The sequence below is a fragment of the Sus scrofa genome, chromosome 5 (genome assembly GCF_054392235.1).
Source record: "Sus scrofa isolate SSC_HxYL_T2T_F1_AM1 chromosome 5, Sscrofa_HxYL_maternal_Yorkshire_Landrace_v2.0, whole genome shotgun sequence".
NCBI classification, from domain to species: domain Eukaryota; kingdom Metazoa; phylum Chordata; class Mammalia; order Artiodactyla; family Suidae; genus Sus; species Sus scrofa.
Window position 1 is genome coordinate 36672150 of NC_139387.1, and position 22323 is coordinate 36694472.

The window sequence follows — 22323 nt, forward strand, 5'->3', positions numbered from 1 at the left end:
CATTTTAGCAATTTTTTAATCTTCTTTACTGCTAAGTGTCAGGTAGAGATGCTTTTGGCTGCATATAATAGAATATTCAAATAATAATAGGATAAAAAATAAAGTGTTCTAGTTGCTGAACTCAGCCCAAAATTTAGTGGCTTAAAATAACTTTTATTTTGCAACTTGGGAGGGGCTTGGGCAGGGGCAGCCAAAGCTTGTTTGGCCTCCTTGGCATCAGAAGGGCAGCTTAAAGATGGGGGCTGGAATCCTTTGAAGGCTGATTCACTCACATGTTGGTCATTTCTTGATGGGAAGACTGAGAGTTGGGAATTGGGATAGCTGGGGCTTCTTGGGCATCTCGGTCTCTATGTGGGCTCTTACATGGTTTCTCCAGTATGGCAGCATCAGTGTAGATTGACCTCTGATATGTCAGCTCAAATCTCTTGAGTCACACAGGAGAGAGGGGAATTGATAACAAGGCAGGAATTATGACTTGGGGAGTCATGCATTATCATTCCTACTGCATTCTGTTTATTGGAAGCAAGTCTTTAAGGCTGGCCTATGTTCAAGAGAAAAGAAATCAGACTACATCTTTTGATAGGAGGAGTGTCAAAGAACTTGTAGCCATGTCTTAAAAACCACCACATACAGATTCGTTTTCCCTATACAATGTCTATAGGGAAGAAGTTCTGTATAATGTGGTTTTCCTTGATAAAATAAAAATCAAGGGTTTTTTTTTTTTTTGTTAACTCTACCCTTTTTAATACAGTGGTTTATTGTCTCAAAGTCTCAAGATGACTACTGTAGATCCAGACATCCAAACTATGTTCAAGACCAAAAAAAGAAAGTAGGAGTAGTGCCAGCAGATTCTGGATCCTTTTCTCAGGAAATAAAAGAGCCTTCCCAAAACCCGCCTCAGCAGAATTCCACTTATGCTCCATTGGCTGGAACTCTGTCAGAAGGTCACCCCTGGCTTCAGGGGAGGTTACAACAGTGACTGTTTAGCTTCTCATTCTCTATTGTTGAGGTAGGCCAGGGTAGAGAGATCTGAAAATGGGCTTTGGGTCACCACGCCATGCTTCTGCCCTCCATAGAAGACTCATAAAATCATGAGCCGGAGTAGTTTCAAAGAGCTGCTTCTCTTCTCTCAGCCAAAGTTAACAATGAAATGACCTGAAAATTGTTAGCAGAGGAAAAATGCATCAGCTAATGAATGGAAGCATTTTCAACTATATATTTGCAAATAGGATCAAAAGCTAGATATTGAATTAAATGAATCATTTATACAGTTTAAACAGGAAGCAGAATTGGGTGACCACAGAAACATTAGCCAACAAGATAGGGAGGACAAAGAAGAGAGGAGACCACTAACTTTCTGATAAAATGTTAAAGCTGCCTCACAGATTACCTTGGGTTCAGAGACCCAGGGCTAAAAGAAATTTGGGGGCAGGGCAAAAAGGAACTATTACCTTATAACCTTAACCCAAATTTTATATCTTACTTTATAGAACTTTTTTTTTTTAGGGTTCTGTTGTTCAGCAGTGAATAGAAACAAGAAAAATGCTGTGAGCTGATGGATTGTATTTAACCTATCTGCAACAATTATTTTAATTTAAGCTTTAAATTTTTATGACATTTAACTGAAGAAAAAAATCAAAATTCCTTTCTTCTTTCCTGCAAGCCCAGAGCCCCTGGGTCTTTTATCTCATGTTATGGTCTCATACGAGAATAAAGAAGCTGTACCACAGCAGATATTTTCTGGACCCTTCACTCATGTAAGCATTAGTACACAATCCCAACAATAGCTAAGATTGAAGAATGAGATAGCCAGATTTACTGACTCTGATGGTGTTTGAGAGCTCTTTCCTAGGTAAATTAACAGACTTTGTTAAAACATGTGCGTAAGAGTGAGAGCTGAATGTGAAGAAAGAGTGTGCCCACAGTGAAAATGCCAGTAAACCCCAGGCTACAACTTGCAGTGAATATAAGGGAATAAATGAGTATATACTTTTAAAAAAAAGAAAAGAATAGGGAATAGGAAACCTTTTCTCTTATAATGAAAGATTCCGACCTAAGGGAATTAAGTAATCTATCCAAAGTGACATGACACATATGAAACAGAAGAAAAAAAAAAAGCATAGGCATTTGTAAGCATTCCCCTTGATAGTTTAATTTATAATAGAAAGTCATTCAGGTCTTTATTCTAAACAATGACCAAATTGATCTAACACAAAATAGACACCTCTTAAAAATCATAGAATATATTTTGGAAGCTACCAATATTTTTTTAAGCTAGTACTCTTTTCAATGTTTTATCCTCTGCAAAACTTAATTAAGAAGCAAAGAATAGGCTTATAGAGATCATGATCCCACATATTTCTTACTCATATTTCAAATTATAATCATATTACGATGACTCTTGATCCTCACATAGTATAACAAAATAATATATTTGAACTTTTCCATGTTTAAAGAAATACCAATTTAGAGACAGACTGTAAGATACTTCAGGTACTCCCAAGCCACATAGCAAAATTCTAAAGTGCAGAAACTATCATAAACTTATTTTATAACTCTCCATCTAGGCCCAAGATAAGTGTTTCATTCATACTCACAAAATTACATTAAATATTCATCATCTCTCACAGATACGTATATATTTATCATGTATGAAAATATTTTGAAAGCAAATATTCCCCACATTCATTTCCATTGGATTTGGAATGAAAAGATTTGTTAGATATTACTCAATTAGGTGACAAGATTAATAGTCCCCATTAAACACTAATTTGCCTTTTAGCCTACAAAGACTAACACAAATATAAAACAGGGGTTGGCCACCCCTGAAACATATATCTAATCCAACAAGCAAGCTGATGGTAATTTGGTACATGAGCTATTGTGCATTCCATGCCTCCACTGCCCATTTTGCCAAAAATGAAATCTAACAGCAAATGCACTTGTTTTTTCCATTGTGTTTGATATCCTCAGTGCTAGTAGCTTACAGATATGTGTGGGACAAACACACAGGTGCTCAGTTTAGATCAACAAGCACTCATCAAATATCCATTTCCAGGTGCCATGTTGGTGTTGCAGATATAGTGCCAAAAGGGGAAGCCCCTGGTCTTAATTCATACCTAACATGACCGTTCACTAGCTATATAGCCTCAGGCAAGCTCCTTAGTCTTTCTAAGCCCTAACTTTATTTGCAGAATGAGGATACCAATAATACCTACCTCATGCAAGTTTTGTGAACATTAAATAAGATAATTCATATACAGAGCCTGCTGGCTAGTAAGTGCAATAAATTTTGCTATCATCACCACCACCACCATCATCATTATCACAGCACGGTCTCTCAGTTTTTATTTCCCCAGTTGGGGGAAAAGACACATGATGATTGTTTTCATATTTTTGTGCTATGGTAAGTGGAACTTATTTCATAAGGTACTTATTTCAACCTGGACTTCAAGGAAGGTCCCTGAGCTGAGAGTTGAAAGATGAGTAGAGTTAGCCAGATGAAGAAGGAAGGTGTTCCAGAGGGAAGAGCTTGAGCAAAGTCACAAGGAGCAATGTTGTGGACAGAAACTGGATGTGGTTTGCTATTATTAGACAGGAAGTTGAAGGCAGAGAGTGAGGTTCGTAGAGAAGGTGAGGTTCATAGAGAAGGTGAGAACCAAGTCATGGGAGGTCTTATATACCACATTAAGATGACTAAATTTCTTTCTGTAGACCACATTTCCTAAGCCAAGCTATATAAATAGTGTTGTTCATAGAGGTATTTCATGAGGTGTTCCTTAGTGTTCCTCAAAATAATAGCTTTATTGTGACTTGTGTCTGGAAATATCCTCAGCTGTATCCCTGCTGAGTGATTCATAATGCATGCATCAGCATATTGAAAGCTCTGAGAAGCCCTGCAATAAAAGGGCCTCTTGATCTCAGGTTAGCCTAATACTTTTTAAATTGATTTTATTGTAGGACAATCATTTTTACAGAATGCTGAGCCTTTTCACGTTTTAATTGAAATAATGAATTAGATATTTTAGCCTAGTAAAATCACTAGCTATGGAGATGGATTTCAAAGGGACATGACTGGAGAGTGAGAGTGAGAGTTAGAGGATGATCCAGGGTGGAAGAGATGGAAATACTCAAGATCTATTTAGGAGGTAAAATATCTGAGTTTTACTGATAGAGTGGAGTGAGGGAGATGGCTATCTAGAATGATACTCAGAGTTCTAGCTTGAGCCAAAGGAATAGTAGTGCCACTTGCTTCAAAAAGAATATAGGAAAATATGCTACAGGGGGAGGAATGAGAAGTGAGGAAGGTAAAGAATTCAGTTTGGGAAATGAGTTTGAAACACTGGTGAAATTATAGAGAGCAATAAAGTCAGTAATTGTTCAACCCCAATCTAAACAAGGGTCATCTGACAAATAATTACCTGATCGTCCTGGTCTAAATTTTGAAGTTAATTTAAGATTCCATAATGAATTATGTCAATTTTAACAGCATATTTACTAATAATTAGATTAGCATTTGGTCATATTCAAAAATTCAGAATTTTCTGAATGCACTTCTGGATTAAAATATGCAAATTGACAGATGTACAGGTGCATCTCAAATCACTCAAGGTAAATTACTGAAATTCTCTCTTAAAACATGAATCTTCAGTAGAACTACCATCATAATTCAGATTACTGTTACAAATCTAAATAAATGAATTAATTTTTCATGTATGATATAGTATATCATTTATTAAAACTGATTTGTTTTCCTTTTGTTCTATCTCTAAGCTCTTTAAAAGAAGGAGACTTATCTTCATCTTTGTGCTCAGAGAGTCTGAAACAGTTGACACACAGAAAACATACATTAAAATTTTGTTGAATAAAATCAATTAGAGCAGGTCACAGTAATAAATACAAAATAAGTTTTCAATTGTACTCTCTCCCTAGTTGATCTCATCTACTCTCTGGCTTTCAATATGATCTACATGCCAGTGACTCCCAAACTGCTATCATTAGCTCTGCCCTCCCTTGAAATTCAGACTTCCATTTCCAATCTGGTCTGTCCCATTTGCATGTTCAATGAGGTCTTTAAACATAATGTGTCCGTAGTGACACTGCTAGCTGTCTGCTTCCATAATATCCTTCACCCCTTACTCTTTATTAAAATGACCGTTTTCGTTAAGTGAAATAATGTGTTCAGCTAAAGAACCAGCCTCCCTTGCAGTTAGAGATGGTCACGTGACATGATTTTGGTCAATGAAATAAATGTGGAGGTCTGCTTAGGATTTTCTGACATAGACACCACCCTCTGCTTCCTTTCATTTTCCTCCTTCTCCCATCCAGATTGCTAACACTGTGCCTGGTGCTGTAGCACTCCTGTTACATTTATGGGAATGAAAGACATGGTAAAGAAGGGCTTTCAGACATGTTCCTTTCCCAGTCATACAACCTTGATTTCTCCCTTCACCATTCATCCAGTAACTCAAGCCAAAAAAAAAATCTAGGTACGTACTTGATGCCCGCTTCTTGTTCTACCTCTAAATTATATCTTCAGACACTTCTCTCCATTTCTTTCCATCCAGCCAACCCATCATTATAGCCTCCCACTGCTCTCCCTGCTATAATCCATCTCCACACCAGAGTAGTCTTTCAAAAGCACATTTCGGGTTATGTCACTCCCTATTTTAAAACCTTCCGGTTGCTTCCTATTTTGCTTGTAATAATATCCATATGCCTGCCCATAGCTTACAGGACTTTGAAGGATCTGACCTTATCTTGTACCCTTTTCCCGCTTGCTCATTGCACTCAAGCTGTACCACCTTCACTTCATTCTTCAAAATCACCGAATGTGTTCCCACCTCAGGGCCTCTTACTTGCTGTTCCCTCTGCTTCAAATGCTCTCTGTACTGGATATTCCCATGCTTGGCTCCTCATCATTCAGGTCTTAGCTCAAATGTCACCTCCCTTCTCTGATCACCCCATCTCCCCTATGATTCATTATCCCTGTACCTTGTGTTATTTCCTTCAAATGCTCATCATTATCTAAAATTACCTTGCTTATTTAGTTGCTTACTTTTTATATTTCTTCTTCCCTTCTAGAGGATAAGCTTCATGAGCACAGGGACCATGCCCTAAGGGCATTCACTGCTCCATCTCCATGTGTAGAACAATGTTTGGCACAGAGTAGGCCCTTGATAAATATTGTTTTTAACGAATGGATGATTTTTTTTAAACCAACATTTTTAGAAATCTACCAAAGTTTATGGTTTTAAAAGTATATAATTTTCTTGTCTAAAATCTCCAATAGCAAAAGAGAATTTAGATTTAAATAAAAGTTTATTCTAGCATAGTTGACTCGGAGAAACCAGATGTACTTAATCCTATTAATTATCCTTTATCACAGGTAAATATTTTTGCTTACTACATACGCTGTTTAACTTAGTTATTGTAACATAATAAGGGGCTGGATCCCTGATACAAGTTGCCAAGTGTCAAGTTTTTATATAAAACAAACCCTTACGAGTTTGGAAGGGATCCCAACAGACTCACAGTTCAAAGCCTCCAGATCCATTTACATGTGGTAGCACTAAGGAAAGGCTATCCTTCAGACTATTCCTATGGAGAACATAGAAAGCCAGGGACTTTTTCCAACCTCTTCAATTGCAATCCAGTGAAAATAAAGTGTGTAAGAAAAACGTTCAAGGTAATCAATACAGCCTCTTTACAGACGCTTTCAAAACCACAAGGAGAGGGGTATACATTTCTGGTCAGTTCTATTTCTAGATGGTTTATTCAGCAGTTTGGAGGGTTTTTAGGGTTTTACCAGTATTTCCATTAGTAAATTCTTAGAGTTGGAAAGGGAGAAAGTCTTACACTACCACCCATCCTGATACGGCTCAGGGGCTAGTGGCAGAGCAAGTTAAAAGGTTCAGTACCTCATGCTCCCAAAGACATTGTTGTGTTGCATCATGGACAGCCCAGGAAGGAAGAGGAGAGTGACAGGCACTGTGACAGATCATGGCACATAACAAAACACAAGGTCCTAGGCAACAACAAAGAACGCTCTCTTCCCTTGGATCCTTTCATCGCCTCTGCTTTTCAAAGTGTGGTCTGTAAAGTCCTGGGGAAACTTTCAGGGGATCCAAGAGATCAAAACTACTTTCGTAATAATGTTTAGAGAATGATTCGCTTTTTCACTCTGTGGACATTTATATTGATGGTTCAAAAGTAATACTGGGTCACTACCAGCACCTTAGTACATGTCAAAGCAGTCTCACCAAACTGTACCCAGTAATCACCATATTCTCCACCAGCTCAAACTCATAGAACAGAAGGAAAGCAATAAAGCCAGTTTTATTTAAGACTGCCCTTGAAGAAGCATTAAAAATTGTTAATTTTATTAAATCTCAACATGTCAGGACAGGTCTTTATAATACTAGACAAACTGGAAAGTACACAGAAGGTACTTATACTCCATACTGAGAATGGGTATTGCCAAGAAAAATGCTTGTGTTAGTGTTACAAGCTGAACTAGCCACTTTTTTTTAATGAAACACACTATGAGGTACCACCTTATACTAGCCAGAATGGACATCATCAAAAAGTCTACAAATAATAAAAGCTGGAGAGGGTGTGGAGAAAAGGGAACCATCTCACACTGTTGGTGGGAATGTACATTGGCACAACCACTATGGAAAACAGTATGGAGGTTCTTTAAAAAATTAAAAACAGAACTACTATACGATTCAGCAATCTCACTCCTGAGCATCTATCCAGAGATAACCATAATTCAAAAAGATACATGCACCCCACTGTTCATTGCAGTGCTATTTACAATAGTCAAAACATGGAAACAACCTTCCATGGAAATGGAAATCCCCATTGACTGAGGAATGGATAAAGAAGATGTGATACATATATACCCAATGGAATATTACCATAAAAGAATGAAATAATGCCATGTGCACCAACATGGATGGACCTAGAAACTGTCATGCTAAAGTGAGGTTAGTCAGACAGTGAAAGACAAACATCCTATCATATCACCTATATGTAGAATCTTTAAAAAAATGATACAAATTAACTTATTTGCAGAACAGAAACAGATGCACAGACTTTGAGAAACTTACAGTTACCCAAGGGGACAGGTGGCAGTGGGTGGGAGGGATGGACTGGGAGTTTGGGATTGGCATGTGCACACTGTGGTATATGGAATAATTGGCCAATGGAGATCTGCTGTATAGTACAGAAAACTCTGCCCAGGGTTCTGTGATAATCTATGTGAGAAAAGAATCTGAGAGAGAATGGATATGTGTATATGTATGGCTGGGTCACTTTGTTGTACAGCAGAAATTATCACAACCTTGTAAATTAACTATACTTCAATAGAACTTAAAAAAAAAAATCCAAACAGCAGAGTCTAGGTTGCCACCTACCATGTCCTCACAGTAACCAGTGATTTGTGGGAGTTAAAAAGTGCTCAGGGATCAGTGGCAGGTGGACTAATGGCACAGAAGAGAGCCAGCAGTGACTGGACTGGGGAATAAGAAAAGGCATAATGACGTAAAGTGCTTGATTGCTTTTTGGGCCTATCTGGCTGCAGAGATTTGAACAATGAGAAATGAACTCTGACACAAGATAACTCTTTAAGATAAATTTGTGTCTTCCCTTCCGTTTTTCCCCTGCGAGGTCCTCATTTATGTGAGTACAGGCTCTGTCCTCCCTTGCCTCAGGGGAAAGTTTGAGGTTGGAATTTATAAATTTTGTTTTAAGAGACATTATGGAAAAACCAGTTAAACCTGGGTTGGGGATGGGGTGGGGTGAATATCCCTTGTATAAAATGAGAGTCTCTCTGGCCTAGGGAAGGAGTCAAAGTGTGGTGTCTCGAGTGTCCTGCATTACTTCCTGCCAGTGCCCCAGGGACACAGCAGACCTCAGAGAGACTGGCCATCTATGCACCAAAAGGCAGAATATTGGCCCAGGCTTCTCCAGTCACAACCATAATTCCCAATGCTCTGAAGGTGGCACAAAGGCCACAGAGGGGAGGCTCTTAAAGGCCACAAAGGGAGAGACAGTAGCATCTCAGCAGTAACCTCTGTGGTCAGATGGCTGATGCCTTCCTGGGCCTCTGAGATGTCTCAACTCTACCTGAGAGACTGTAACCTCGACACAGCCTCCAAAGGGAAACCCCAAGAATGAGGAGTTGGATTCTTCACTAGCCTTTGGAATGAGGAGAGAGAGTCAAAGTTAACTACTGAATTAAAAATACAGAAGTATGAATATTATTTGGCAATAAATAGGAATGAAGTGGTGATACATGCTACAGTAAGGATGTATCTTAAAAACACACTGCTAAATGAAAGAAGTCAGTCACAAAAGGTCACATCTTGTATGATTCCATTTTTAGGAAATGTCCAGAACAGGCAACTCTACAGGTGGAAAGTTGGTTAGTGGTTACCACGGGGTGGGCAAATAAGGGATGAATACTGAAGAGTAGGTGATTTTTTTGGAGAAGAGTGATGAAAATGTTTTAAAATCGATTGTAATGATGGTTGTACAACTTGTGACTGTGCCCCAAAATTGCATTTTATACTTTACATTGGTAAATTGTATGGTATATGAGTTATATCTCAATAAAGCTGTTACCCTCCCCCCTAAAAAGTAGAGAAGTATGATATCTCTTGCCTACATGAGTTGTGTACTGACATTCAAAGCCATTTTTTGCGCATGATGCTTTACCAAGTTATCTTGTGAGGCTGCATCCAGATGAATAGTAACTTCTGGACATAGTGTATCAGCTTAGGACCTTGGAAAGTCCAAAGCACAAGTACTGAGGAAAAGTGCAACAGAGGGCAGCACGTCGGCTCCAGGGAACATGGCAGGGAGGCAACAAGTGGTCTGGGCCAGTGGTGTGTACCACCAAGGAACCAGACATACTGCCAGAGCACCACCTTGGAGAACACTAGATCAAGCAATATTCAGATGTGAGAGGACAGCCAACATTAAGAACATCCTCTATAGGTATTCCCATCGTGGCACAGTGGTTAACGAATCTGACTAGGAACCATGAGGTTGCAGGTTCGGTCCCTGGCCTTGCTCAGTGGGTTAAGGATCCAGCTTTGCTGTGAGCTGTGGTGTAGGTTGCAGCTGCGGCTTGGATCCCGTGTTGCTGTGGCTCTGGTGTAGGCCGGTGGCTACAGCTCCGATTAGACCCCTAGCCTGGGTACCTCCATATGCCACGGGAGTGGCCCAAGAAATGGCAAAAAGACCAAAAAAAAAAAAAAAAAAAAAAAAAAAAAAAAAAGAACATCCTCTATAGATTGCAAGGCCTCACCTTAGAGAAGGGGTCCAGTGGCAGAGTCGTGCCCCAGCACAAGATGGCAATGAGGGCTGCAGCCCTGGAGAGACTAGGCAAGTTAGCCAGGAAGGACCTGAGGCCACCAAGCAGGGAGCTAATTAGCATTAGTAATAATATAAGTATATAACGTTATTTGCATATAATATGAAGCATAAATCAAGCAAACTCTATAATAATAACAATAGCAAACACCATTTTCCAGACATTTTATAGGTACTTTACATTTTAAAATTTACTAAAATCTTTACAACAATCCTCTGAAATCTACTCTCATTCTCCCCACTTTACACCTGAGAAAATTAAGTCACAGAATGGTGAGAAAACTTGACCAAGTTCATTTGTTAATAAAAGGGCAGAGCTGAGATGAAGACACAGGCAGGATGGTCCCAGGACCCGTCTTAACAACTCTACCATGCTGCATTTAGGGTAGAGGCCCATTTATTATAACTGATTAACCAGGACTGCAGGAACTATGGTTGATGTTAAATCCCCCTCAGCATTGAACAAGAAATCTTGAAAGCCCTTTCCCCAGAGGAAAGATTGGCTCTAGAGCCTGGGCTGGAGCTGAGCCTGTAGGTAATGGTAAGTGTTGGCCTCTCTAGAAAGAAGCAGGACAGGGAACCAGGCAACAGCAGACAGCTGTTGTTTTCTTCTTTTATAGTTGAGGAAACTGAGGCTTGAAGAAGTTGCACAATTTGGCTGAAAATCCAGTAAATAATAGAGTGAAGATTGGATCTGAGACCTTCTGATTCCAAGATGGAAGCTATGAACTGGCTTTTGGAAATGGGCAGTCAATGTCGAACAGTAAGTGCACTGGGAAGTGGGGTAGCAGAATAGTTAAAAACATGTGCCCGGAGGCCAAACTCCAGCTATGCTAATTCCCTTGTGATCTTACAAGAGCTGCTTAACCTTTCTGAGTTTCCACACCTTCACCTCTAAAACAGGTTTAGTAATAATAATAATGTCTGCCTCTTGGAGTTGCTATGAAAATTCTATGAAACTCAGTGTGTGTAAAGATCTGACCACCCAACATACAGTAGATGCTCAATAAGTGCTGGCTGTTTGAGCAGGCATTCCTCTTATTATACTGCTAGGTGAAGACAAGCTCTGAGGTAGCCCAGATCTTTCCCCTGAGCTATTTTACCTCCTGACTCAGAGTCTCTCAGTGCTGAAAGGCACGTTAGAATATACTTAATCTCATTCTCTTTTTTAACAGATGAGAAAATTGAGCGTCAGAGCAGTTACACATGTTGCCCAAGGTTTTACAGCTAATTACCAGGAGAGTAAAACCACATTTTTATTTGTAACTTAACAAATTTGTAACTTAAATGTTTTTAAAGCTGTTAGGAGGAGAGAGAAAAGAAGAAAGCTTAAGAAACAGTAAAATTGTGACAACCTCAGGTGGCCCTTGAATCAGGGATGTAAGGTAGCGGGAAAAGACCTGCTGCGACTGAGAAAAGCTGGATGACTGAAGATTCTCTGGCAGAACCTCCCCCTCCTGTCAGTGTGCCCAAGTGCAGGGATGCTTCCCACCCAGCAGGAAGGATTGCTTTCAGATATTCACCCCATATCATCCCACCCTTAGTACTGAACAAAGGAAACTCGAACCTTGGGTGATACACAAGAGAAGTGAACAAAAGAATAGGAACCAGTATCTTGGAAAGCATATGGTAGGTATGGAATGAGTATCAGTAAAATGATCAAAGCAATAAAAAAAAAAGTCCTTTTATAATTGAGTAGATTGCCTTCACTTGCTAAAAGACTAGCTGAAAATTGACTGAAATTAACAAGCAGGTGTTAGATGGGGATGCAGAATGTTAGAGAAGGTGTATTGAACTAAACAGGTAATAAAGAACCTTGAGAATGAGGTTTGAGGTAAACAACTGTGTATGTTGGCACATGTGCACACATACATATTTAGCTGAGAGTGCCTGTCTTCCCCTTTTGCAGTTATTAAGAGCTGCCCTCAAAGGCAAATTAAGTTGTGTCCACTGTGCTATTTACAGTTGTCGGAGGAGGTTTAGGGGCATGATGGGAGATGTGGTGGGAGTATGACAGGGCAAGGCAGTTAAGAATTAAGGAGCAAAGATTCCAAACTGAAATTGCTGGGTCTACCCCTACATAATAATTATGCAACAATTACCATCTGTTCGGTGTCACTGCTGCGCCTTTTAAGAAAAAGAAGTACATTTGAGAAACACTTGACAAATCTACTCATCAAAGAAATTAAAGATTAGAATTTTGTATATTTTCTTAACCACATATATTATTAAAAGAAAGTAACTTGACCCCATTTGATAAAAACACCCTGAGTGATTACTGGTCAAAGAAATCGGCCTAGACTTCAAAGTTTTCCATTGGCTGGAAGCAGTATTTTGATCTTGTTTGATATTTTTAAGCACCCAAGTGATTTGCACAGATTTGCATTTTGAGTTAGGCCCTTGGTACAAATAGGTAAAGGAAAAATGCAGTTAATATGGCAGACTACCCACTAACACTATCAGCTGTGACATCATACACTAAAAAGATGGATTTCAAAGATCACAGATCTTCCTGGAGTGGTTCCCTCAACAAGAGAACCACAAGTGCTATGGGAAAAGAAGTTGCCCTGAAATTGAGGAAAGTTGACAACTGATTACAGATGATGCAGAAGCCCAGTTTTTGTCTGTCTTCTTGGAACTTTGATGGGGCTTGTCCTTTTGTCTTCATGGAATATTTGCAAGCTCACCTGCAACTCTCTCTAGGCGCCATTTCCCTCAGCTTTTTTCACAGATAGGATTTTAGCTGGATGGGCAACTGTTAATGTTTGTCTAGGAGCTGCTGGGTTATCAGGGTTTTGCTGGGATTTTCTGTGTTATTTCTATTTATGTGTTTGGTTTTTATGTGTTTATATCATAGCTTTGACTCACTTTAGTCATTCTGGAGAACTTATATTTAAATATAGACCCACAACTAGACCTAGCACCATTTTCATAATGTTTTTCATTATTCTTGTCCAGATTTTAAATTGCCATGGCCACATAACTACACATAGAAGTAACTTGAAAATAATTTCTATATATCTCCATTAGCTATGTTCGTCTGTCTCTAAGGAAAATGTCAGTGGTCTCCTGCTTAAGAAAACTAGGTAAGAAATCAATGGTGTATCTCACAAAAGGAAAGACTGGGATTGGAGCCTTCATTGACAGGATTAGATCTCACTTCGTCCCATTCCCTCTGGAGCCAAATGCCAACTCCACTGACAACAAGTTTCTGAGGTTTACAAGGTCTGAGAAGGAACCAAAGGGGTAATGACCTCCTGGAAGAAGAGTGGAGATTCCAGGGGAAGAAGACATGGACATAAGTCTGTGGGCCTGGAGAATGGTTGTAAGAAGAGGAGGGACTGAGAAGAGAAGGACCAATGATTTAGAACACCCCTTCCCAAACCCTCAATCCTTTGAGCCGCTTCTTCTTGTTGATTCTGAGAATTTCAAAGTTTGTGAGGTTCCTAGGAGCCACTATGGAAGGGAGACATGTTTACCTAGTGCCATTCTTTGGGGTTGTAGAATTTCTTTGCTCAGGTTTCCTTGAAAATCTTCAGGAAAATAAAAACGTTAAAGAGAAATATAGGAATGCCTCCAAGGCAAATGACCATCTACAAACTATAGGAATGCCTCTAGGACAATGACCATCCAAGGAATGCCTCCTGGACAAACACCCATTTAGGTAACACAAACAGAACATACTTACAGTATCTTAAATCTGGGAGTAACTACCAAATGTAAGATAAAGTGTGTAGAGCAAGATACTGGTTCTCATTTTCTTTTTTTTTTTTTACAAAAAACATATTTATACAGATATTCCTGGCCGTATTGTTCGCATTAGCGAAAAAAAAAGACATGGGGAAAAACCAAATATTTCCAAATAGAGAATTGAATAATAATTAGTACAACATGAGGTCCTGTTGTGGCTCAATAGAAATGAATCCGACTAGTATCCATGAGGATGCAGGTTCTATCCCTGGCCTCACTGAGCGTGTTGGCGTTCTGGTGTTGCCATGGTGTGTGTGGTGTAGGTCACAGACCCTATGTTGTTGTAGCTGTGGTGTAGGCCAGCAGCTGTAGCTCTGATTCAACCCCTAGCCTGGGAACTTCCATATGCTGTGGGTACAGCCCCCCAAAAGCAAAATAGTAATAATAATAATAATTAGTACAACATTTAGTACCTATTCAAAATGGTAATATAGAGTGTATATTACTTGGTATAGAAAGATACTGAAAGAATATTTCAAGATTAAAAAGCATTTTATAAAACGCTATAAATTGGTTGATGATCTTCTTGGAAATATATAAACATAGACGATGTCAGGGATGATATTCACAAACTTGTTAATAGTGAAAATTTCTGGATAATGTATTATGGGTGATTAAAATCAATCTCCTCTTGTGCCGCTCTGTATTTCTAAAGGAAACTCTATTACAATCATGAACTGTTTGTATGATTGCTAGGTAAAGAGACAGGTAGCTAATGAAGTGATCAATGATAGAACTGTAAGTATATACACAGTTTTATACATATAATCACATCTTCCTTTAAGGAATTTGCATCCGAGGTAAAATAAAAACAAGTAAAAAACAATAACAATAATAATATTTACACTATTGAAGGTTGGTGTCAATAAGCTTGTAGGCATTTGGGAACACTGGCAATTTGGTTTTGCCTGAGGATTATGAGGAAAATTTCAGAGTATTGGTTGAAAACCAATGCTCTTTCATTTTAATGTACCTCAAAATCACCAGTGGGACTTGCTAAAAGTGAAGATCACACAGTGCCATTCCCCGAGATTTGGAGTGGGTTCCCCCAAATCTATGTTCTTTGTCTGCACCACAGGAGTTTGATGCAGATGGTCAAGTGAACCAACCAGTTGTCAAAAGACATTAGTTTCTCTTAAGACCCTCAGTTCTCTCCTTCCCCACTTGCTCTTCTTTCCTTCTCCCTCTCCTCTGAAACAGCCCTCTTCAAGCCCACCATGACCGCCATGTTCCCAAGTCCATGGCCAGTTCTCATGCCCATCCTGCTCAACTACACATCAGTTTTTACCCAGTTGGGCACTCTCTCTCCCCTGAAGCACATCTTCCACTTGGCTCTAAGGGCCTCCTCTCTCTTGTTTTCCCTCTCTTTTTCCACTTACTCTTTCTCAGTCTCCTTTGCTGACCTTATCTCCCTAATTTCTAAACCTTGGACTGCCCCAGGGTTTCAATCCACAGGCCTTTCCCCTCTCAACATACACTTACTTCTAAAGTATTTTTGCCAGTGCATTGGTTTAAATCCCCTGTTAATGCTGGGAATCCCCAAATATGGATTTATTGTCCACTCTGCTCTCCTGAGCAGAATTATAGATCCAGTTGCCAACCTGGCATCTCCACTTGAATGTCTAAGCAGCACACACTAACATGTACAGAACCCCTGATTTATATTTCCCCTCTCAAAAACTGCTCCTTCACCAGTGTTTTTCAGCTTAATAAAGAGCAACTCTTTTCTTTCAGTTGCTAAGTCCAAAAACCTCAGAGTCATCACTGACTCCTCAGCTTCTTCACATTCCACATCTGAACCATCAGCAAATACTGTCAGCTCTACTAGCAAGTACATGCAAATCCCAGCCACAGCAACACAAGATCCAAGCCACATCTGTGACCTACACCATAGCTTATGGAAATGCCTGTTCCTTAATGCACTGAGCAAGGCCAGGTATTGAACCCACATCCTCAGAGAGACAAAGTTGGGGTCTTAACCCTGTGAGACACAACAGGAACTCCAGGATGTCACTTCTGAGATTAGATTTCAAGAAGACTGTGGCTTGTATCTTGGGCACACTCTCTCATCTCTTACATGCCTGCTCACTCTGTGGGAGACCAATGCCATATAGACAGGCCCATGTGGCTACCAAAGGAGGCCTCCAGCCAATAGCCAGCAAGGAACTGAGATCCTCAATCCAACAGCCTGGAATAAACCAAATCCTGCCAACTCTTCCAGCTGGTACACTAAAGACTTGAAGCAGAGACACCATCTAAGCCATGCCCAGCTCCTGAACCACAGAATCTATAAGATACTAAGTATTTTCTGTGTTAAGCCATTGCGTTTAGGGCATTGCGTTTAGGGGTAACGTCTTACTCAGCAATATGTAACTAATACATTGACTACCCTGTGTAAATTCGCAATATCCTCCTACCCTTGCCATCTAGTATTCCTATTCTTCTTTCCCCAGAACTTTCTCCATAGCACTGAACTCCAAAGCCTTGCATATTATCTGCTTGTTTATTTGTTTAGTTCTGTCTCCATCCACTAAAATAAAAGCTCCATGAGGCAGGAGCATTGGTAGGCTATGTCCACTGCTATATCCCCAGCACCTAAAACATGCCTGGGATATAGTAGTCACTCAATAAAAATTTGTTGAAGAATCAGTAAATTTGAGTAAGGGAAAGAGCTTTGTACAATGGTGAAAACACTACTCACAAAGTAGTGGTGAATGTTAAATGAGCAAAATACATAACATCTCTGGCCCTTAGTAGGTGCTTAACAAAATAAATTTCTCCCCCTCAAAAGAAACTTTCATCAAATGACATTGGCAGGGACAGATAAAATTGTAGAATTTTCCAGACAGGATGCTTCTTTGCACAATACCTGGCAAAGAAGATGGGTAGTTCCTATAAATTAAGATAGAAAACATCACTCAGTTGCTGTTTTAATTGTGGGTCTTACCCAACTTGTCTCCATTTAATTCAGGATCTCTGAAAGCAAACAGCACTCCACTAATGTATGAGCCGCACCTTCAGTTTTCTATACTCTGCTAGAACTCAGTCATCTTTCAGCCTGAAGGAGATCTCATCACAGCAGGTCTTTCAAACCTCTGTGGGCTCTGAATTAGATTCTCACTTTGAGAGTCATCCAGAGAAAAATAAAAAATAGTTCCTCTGTCATTCATATTGAATGGCCTCTTAAAACCCCACTGTCTTCATAACCATTGCCAAACAATAAGATAATCCCCTGAGAAATAGGCAATTATTACCATTTCAAAATCACTGTGCAGTTGCCTCTGAAACGAAATCATTGGGTTATATGATCTTCAGTTACTATGGAGTTATGCCATTCTCCAGCAGGAAGCAATGTAAGCAGACCATTTCTACAGAACAATAATGTTTAAAACTTTAATACTGGCCAAGCAATAGGAGCAATTTTCCTAATAGAATCGAACTGAGGATAAATGGATGTCTGACAAGCTACTCAGCCGTACCAATGTTTCTTGAACCCTTCAGGAACTGTATTTTATTCATTGTTTTATCCAAATCTGGCACAGTTCCTGTTACATGAGTGGTGCTCAGAATATGTTTGTGGATTAGATGGATGAATAGGCAAATGAAGGAGTTATTATAAGCCCCTGGATGACTGTCTCCTTATATAAACTAATCCACCTTGGCACCGTATCCTGGGTGGTCACTTTTTCTTGCCTGAAGCAGCTGATGGCCTCACAATTTCTTAGTGGTTAAACAGACTTTTTTAAATCCTGGTCTGCAACTCCCCAGGCATGTGATATTGGTCCTGTTACTACCACTCTCAGGCCCAGTCTCTCCATCTGTAAAGTTGACATAATAATATTTACCTCACAGGATTATTAAAGGATTAAATTAGATAATGTAAAATACCTATAACAAATACCTACACAATCAATACATAGCTGGTCATTAAACCTAGACCTATCCTCTGTCTCTATGATGAAAAATAACTCACTTGGCCTGTTCTCTCTCAACCAGTTTTGTTTCCCAAGCCCCCAGGTAGGTTGGCCCTTAGTATCGAGAAATTTATACATCAGCAGAGTATTTCCATTATTATGTTTGCTAGCTCCTTTTATTTAAAATTTCCTTTCTATTTACAAAGTGTTCTCAAATACATTATATCTTTGAGCCTCACAACCTAAAATGTTAGTAGAGCAAGAGTTCCATTTTACAGATGAGGAATCTGAGGCATAAAGATTTAAATTACTTATACAAGATCACACAGTGATAGTGAAGTGGGGTTTCAGACTCAAGCCCAGAACCTCTTCGTTATGTTATATAGTCTCTAGCAAGTGGATGGAGGTAGAAAACTGATAGAAGGGCCCAAATACCTCTGTCAATCAGTATCCTGCATGAAGCCACACAGCTAACATAAGACAGTGGGAAGGCAGCCCCTTCTGGAATCTCAAACGTGGGTCTTTATGAATTGTTGGGCCAGTGGGCATCTATAACCAACAGTGGAAGGGAGCCTTTGAAAGGGTGGTACCAAGCCTTGTTTTATTCATTCTCTTGTGTCAGATGGTGGTGGCAGTCTGGGCCACTCCCACCAATAATTGCTATGGGGACAGAAATCTTGAAACTGATTTGGAACAACCTGAATCTCTAAATGAACACATGTGTTTTTGTGCATATCACAATCCTGTTTTACTGGTCCTACAAATACACAGCCCCAGGCCACCCAAAGAGGGAATCTTTTCTAACCCCTTACCACTTTGTGGCACAACCAGCTAGATCTAGGAAGGGGTAAATTCATAATCAATGGCTACTTGTGCTAGGCCCTTTATATATCTTATTCAATTTCATGCTCAAAACAATTGCTGTCTCCCTGTAGTGAACAAGGTAATGCTTCCCCAACATCCAGACCCTCTTATCTTGGTACCTGTTCCAATTTCTATTGGGTGCCCACACCCATGTAGTCCATATGCTCTGGAAAAACTTACTTGCCCTGCTGCTAGGAGATGGGACAGGTGCATGGGCTTAGGCTTATCAGTATGATCTCATCCTCTATCACAGTTCAAGAAAGACATGTGATCAAAAGTGTCAATAAAAAGCAAAAAGAAAAAGTTTGCTGGGAGTGTTAGAAAGAAGCTCACTTGTATCTCCTCTCCTCTCCTCTCACTCTCTAACTCTTCTCTCTCTTCCTGGAAGGTATGGTGAGTTATTGCAAAACCTGGAATCCCTTAGCCATTCAGAACAATCAGCCATAGGGTGACAGTGGCCCACAAAAGTTGGAGCAAAGGGATAGGAAGGAATCCAGTCTTTGATGAGCCATTGAATACTGACTCAAACAACTAAACTTTTCCCTACATCCTAAATTTTCTCTTAAATGGTATTATTTGACTACCATATATCAATTTACCTAATTTGAGTTGGGCATTCTATTACTTGCAACATAAAAGGTCTTAACTGTATCCACTGGGGTAAGTCTAGGCTGGTGTAACAAGGACACCCAACAATCAGCTTATAGAAGTCAAAGATCATTTCTCTGTCTTGTAACAGTGGACAGGTGTCTGAGGTGGGCTAGAAGCTCTGATCCATGTGTTCATTTAGAGATTCAGGTTGTTCCAAGCCCCTGCTTTCTCACCCAAGGTCTTGTCCTCATCTCCATGGGCAAGGTTGGGATGCCCTGGATTCAAGCTTATAGGAAATGGAAAGAACATGGAGGAGTCTCATGTCCTAGAGCCAAATGTGTCACACAGCACCTCTGCTCACATTGCTCTGGTGGAGGATTTGTCCCTTGGCCACTCTAACAGCAAGGCACACTTGGAAATATGTTAGTAGCCATATGTCCAGCTACCTGTCTATTACCACGAAAGAAAATAAGAATGGATTTTTGTGGACTGCTGCAGTCTTAGCCACGTTTACCATTACAGAACCTGTTTTATAGAGGAGAAAATTTGGGCCGAAAAAATTTGCCTTGTTATATAAGCAGTAAGTGGCAGAGCCAGAATTTGAACCCAAACCTGCAATTCTCACTACTATATGCTCCATGAAGTAGACTCTTCTGGCTCTTCCATGTATGTAGTAATCCCTCTCTACCGTTCCAGCTCTTAAGTAGCATCGCCTACCATTAGCAACATACCTGGTATAGTTTGCTAACCCCTGCTCTGTCAGTTACCTGGTTCCCTGCAAGAAGTACTAATCTAATACATGAAAAATGAGTATCTGTATAAATTTGATTTCTACTTCTCTTATTATGCAGCTGTCTCTCTTTTAATCTAAGGAAGATTTGTATCCAGATTTGTATCCCCTATTTTATGGACTATGTTTGCACATTTTTTGCTTTGGCTATTAGTCTTTTTTATTGATTTGTAGGAGCTTTTTACATATAAAGAAAATTAGTCATTGTCTATGAAATGAGTTCCAAATATTTCCCCCTCTTATAATTGTCTTTTGACTTTGTTTATGATGGGCTTTTCCACTGCAGAAGAGCATTCCTTTATTCACTCTGAAGCATCTCATTTAATTGGGAGGAGGAGCTCTTTAAACAAGCCAGACTTCACTACACATGTAGGAAAGGAGTATGAACTTGAGAGAACTTCACCCTCGAAGGTTTCTTCTCCTGTTTGATTCCATCCTTAATTACTCCCTACTAATGATATTGTCAGAGAACTCACCTCATTGAGTAAAATTAAGATTACTAACCATGACTTCCAGCAGTAGCAGAGTTTTGCAAAGGAAGCCAAATTTTCTGCCCTTTGGCCTCCCAGCTAAATCAGAGAGGAAAGTAATGTTCTGAAAATCCCCAGAGAACAATGTTGACACATCAGCTTTCATTCTTTCTGAACTTACTTCCTCCATACAATTCAATTATAAAAGACTTTCCTAAGTAGATATTCAATGAATGAGACTAGGCTGAGGAAGAATGGGCCTGTGGATAGGTTATCAGATGGACAAGGAAAGAAAATAAAGAAAAGGAGTAAATGAGTAACAGGAGACATTGCATTGTAAGTGAGGGGAATTTCATAAGAGCAATGAAATTGCTGTCACAGGCAGGCAAACGGATTTCCCCACGCAAGGGAGGAAGGCCAAACATCAGTCTCAGCAGTGAATTTCAGGACCCCAGAGACTGTAACAATAGGGGTGGGGCAGAGGGAGGAGTGATGCCCCTTTCAAAGGCCTAGGAAGGAATGTAAGTTGCATTTCTTTAATATCACCAAGCACATGTGCTGAGGCAGCTTTGGAGAAAATTCTGGTTCCTTCTGCTTTCTCAGCCTGATCCATGGCAGTTACTGAAAACCCTTAACCTTCCATCCTAGCTGGTCAGCATTTGAGTGAATTCTGACTGCCTTGCAGGACATTTCCCCACCCCATTGATGAATGAGTAGTCTAGAACTCTGGAATTGTACTTCTGTCTCTCTCTATGCTTTTCCCTTCCTCCAAGCTTCCCTTTTCTTGCCACTTTACAGCGCAATGCTGTGAAGCACCTGGCAGGGCAGCCCTTCCCAGGCCTGGGCTTCTGCCTGGCTTCCTGACTCCCATTCCAATGCTTGTTCTCCCTGGAGCATTGCCCTGAACTTCAGCCTCTTTGGCAAGGACACTGACAGAAGCTGGCCCCTAGCCACCATCCTGTTCCTCTCAGCAACCAGCCAGCATCATGTTTCAACCCGGACAGCCCTCCCCATGACCCTCTACTACTCGCCTCTACCTAACTACTGACTGGACAAGTGTTTCCACGATCTAGTGCTCACTATTGTCCCTGCTGTGCTCCCCTCCCTCCACTAGATGGGACCCCATGGACATCTGTACCAGCCAGGACAAGCCCAGATTTACCACAGACAAACACCAACTTAACCTGCTTTGTACAATAAGCACATTTATTAACTTATGTAACAAGAAGTCCCAAGATGGGAAGATTCCAGGCCTGGCTAATTCCATGGCTCAAGGTGTCATGGCTTAAGGACCCAGAATCTCTCTTCTGCTCAGCCATCCCCACCATGTTGCATGCTCTTTTCACAAGATGGGCATTGTAGCTCTGAGCAGTCAGTGGTGGGCTGGAATCAGCAACCTCAGGCTCCTCAGAGCCACTTGCTAAATTTGCCAGCCAGTTGTTGAGCTCTTGGTAGCTTAAAATAAGCCATTGTGAGAGAATTTATACCACGGAAATGAAAATAGGCAAATGCCACAAATCAGGGCCATTTGTTTTTGGAGAGTGAATTAATGCAGGTTAAC

At 40.1% G+C, this 22323-nt stretch overlaps 1 protein-coding gene across 4 annotated transcripts in view; it reads left to right on the forward strand.

Moving 5' to 3' along the window:
- LOC102164628 (uncharacterized) overlaps nucleotides 1–22323 on the forward strand; it is a 248232-nt gene that overhangs the window by 48883 nt on the left and 177026 nt on the right. For 2 of the 4 annotated variants that reach the window (XR_014803567.1, XM_084956317.1), the window contains exon 3: nucleotides 11004–11146. The exons of 1 other annotated variant lie outside the window; for it this stretch is intronic. The gene's annotated coding sequence lies outside the window, so the exon portion shown is untranslated. Of the gene's footprint in view, nucleotides 1–11003; nucleotides 11147–13413; nucleotides 14504–22323 lie in introns of those variants that run through there. One more of the 4 variants, XR_002344013.2, reaches the window with a different exon arrangement.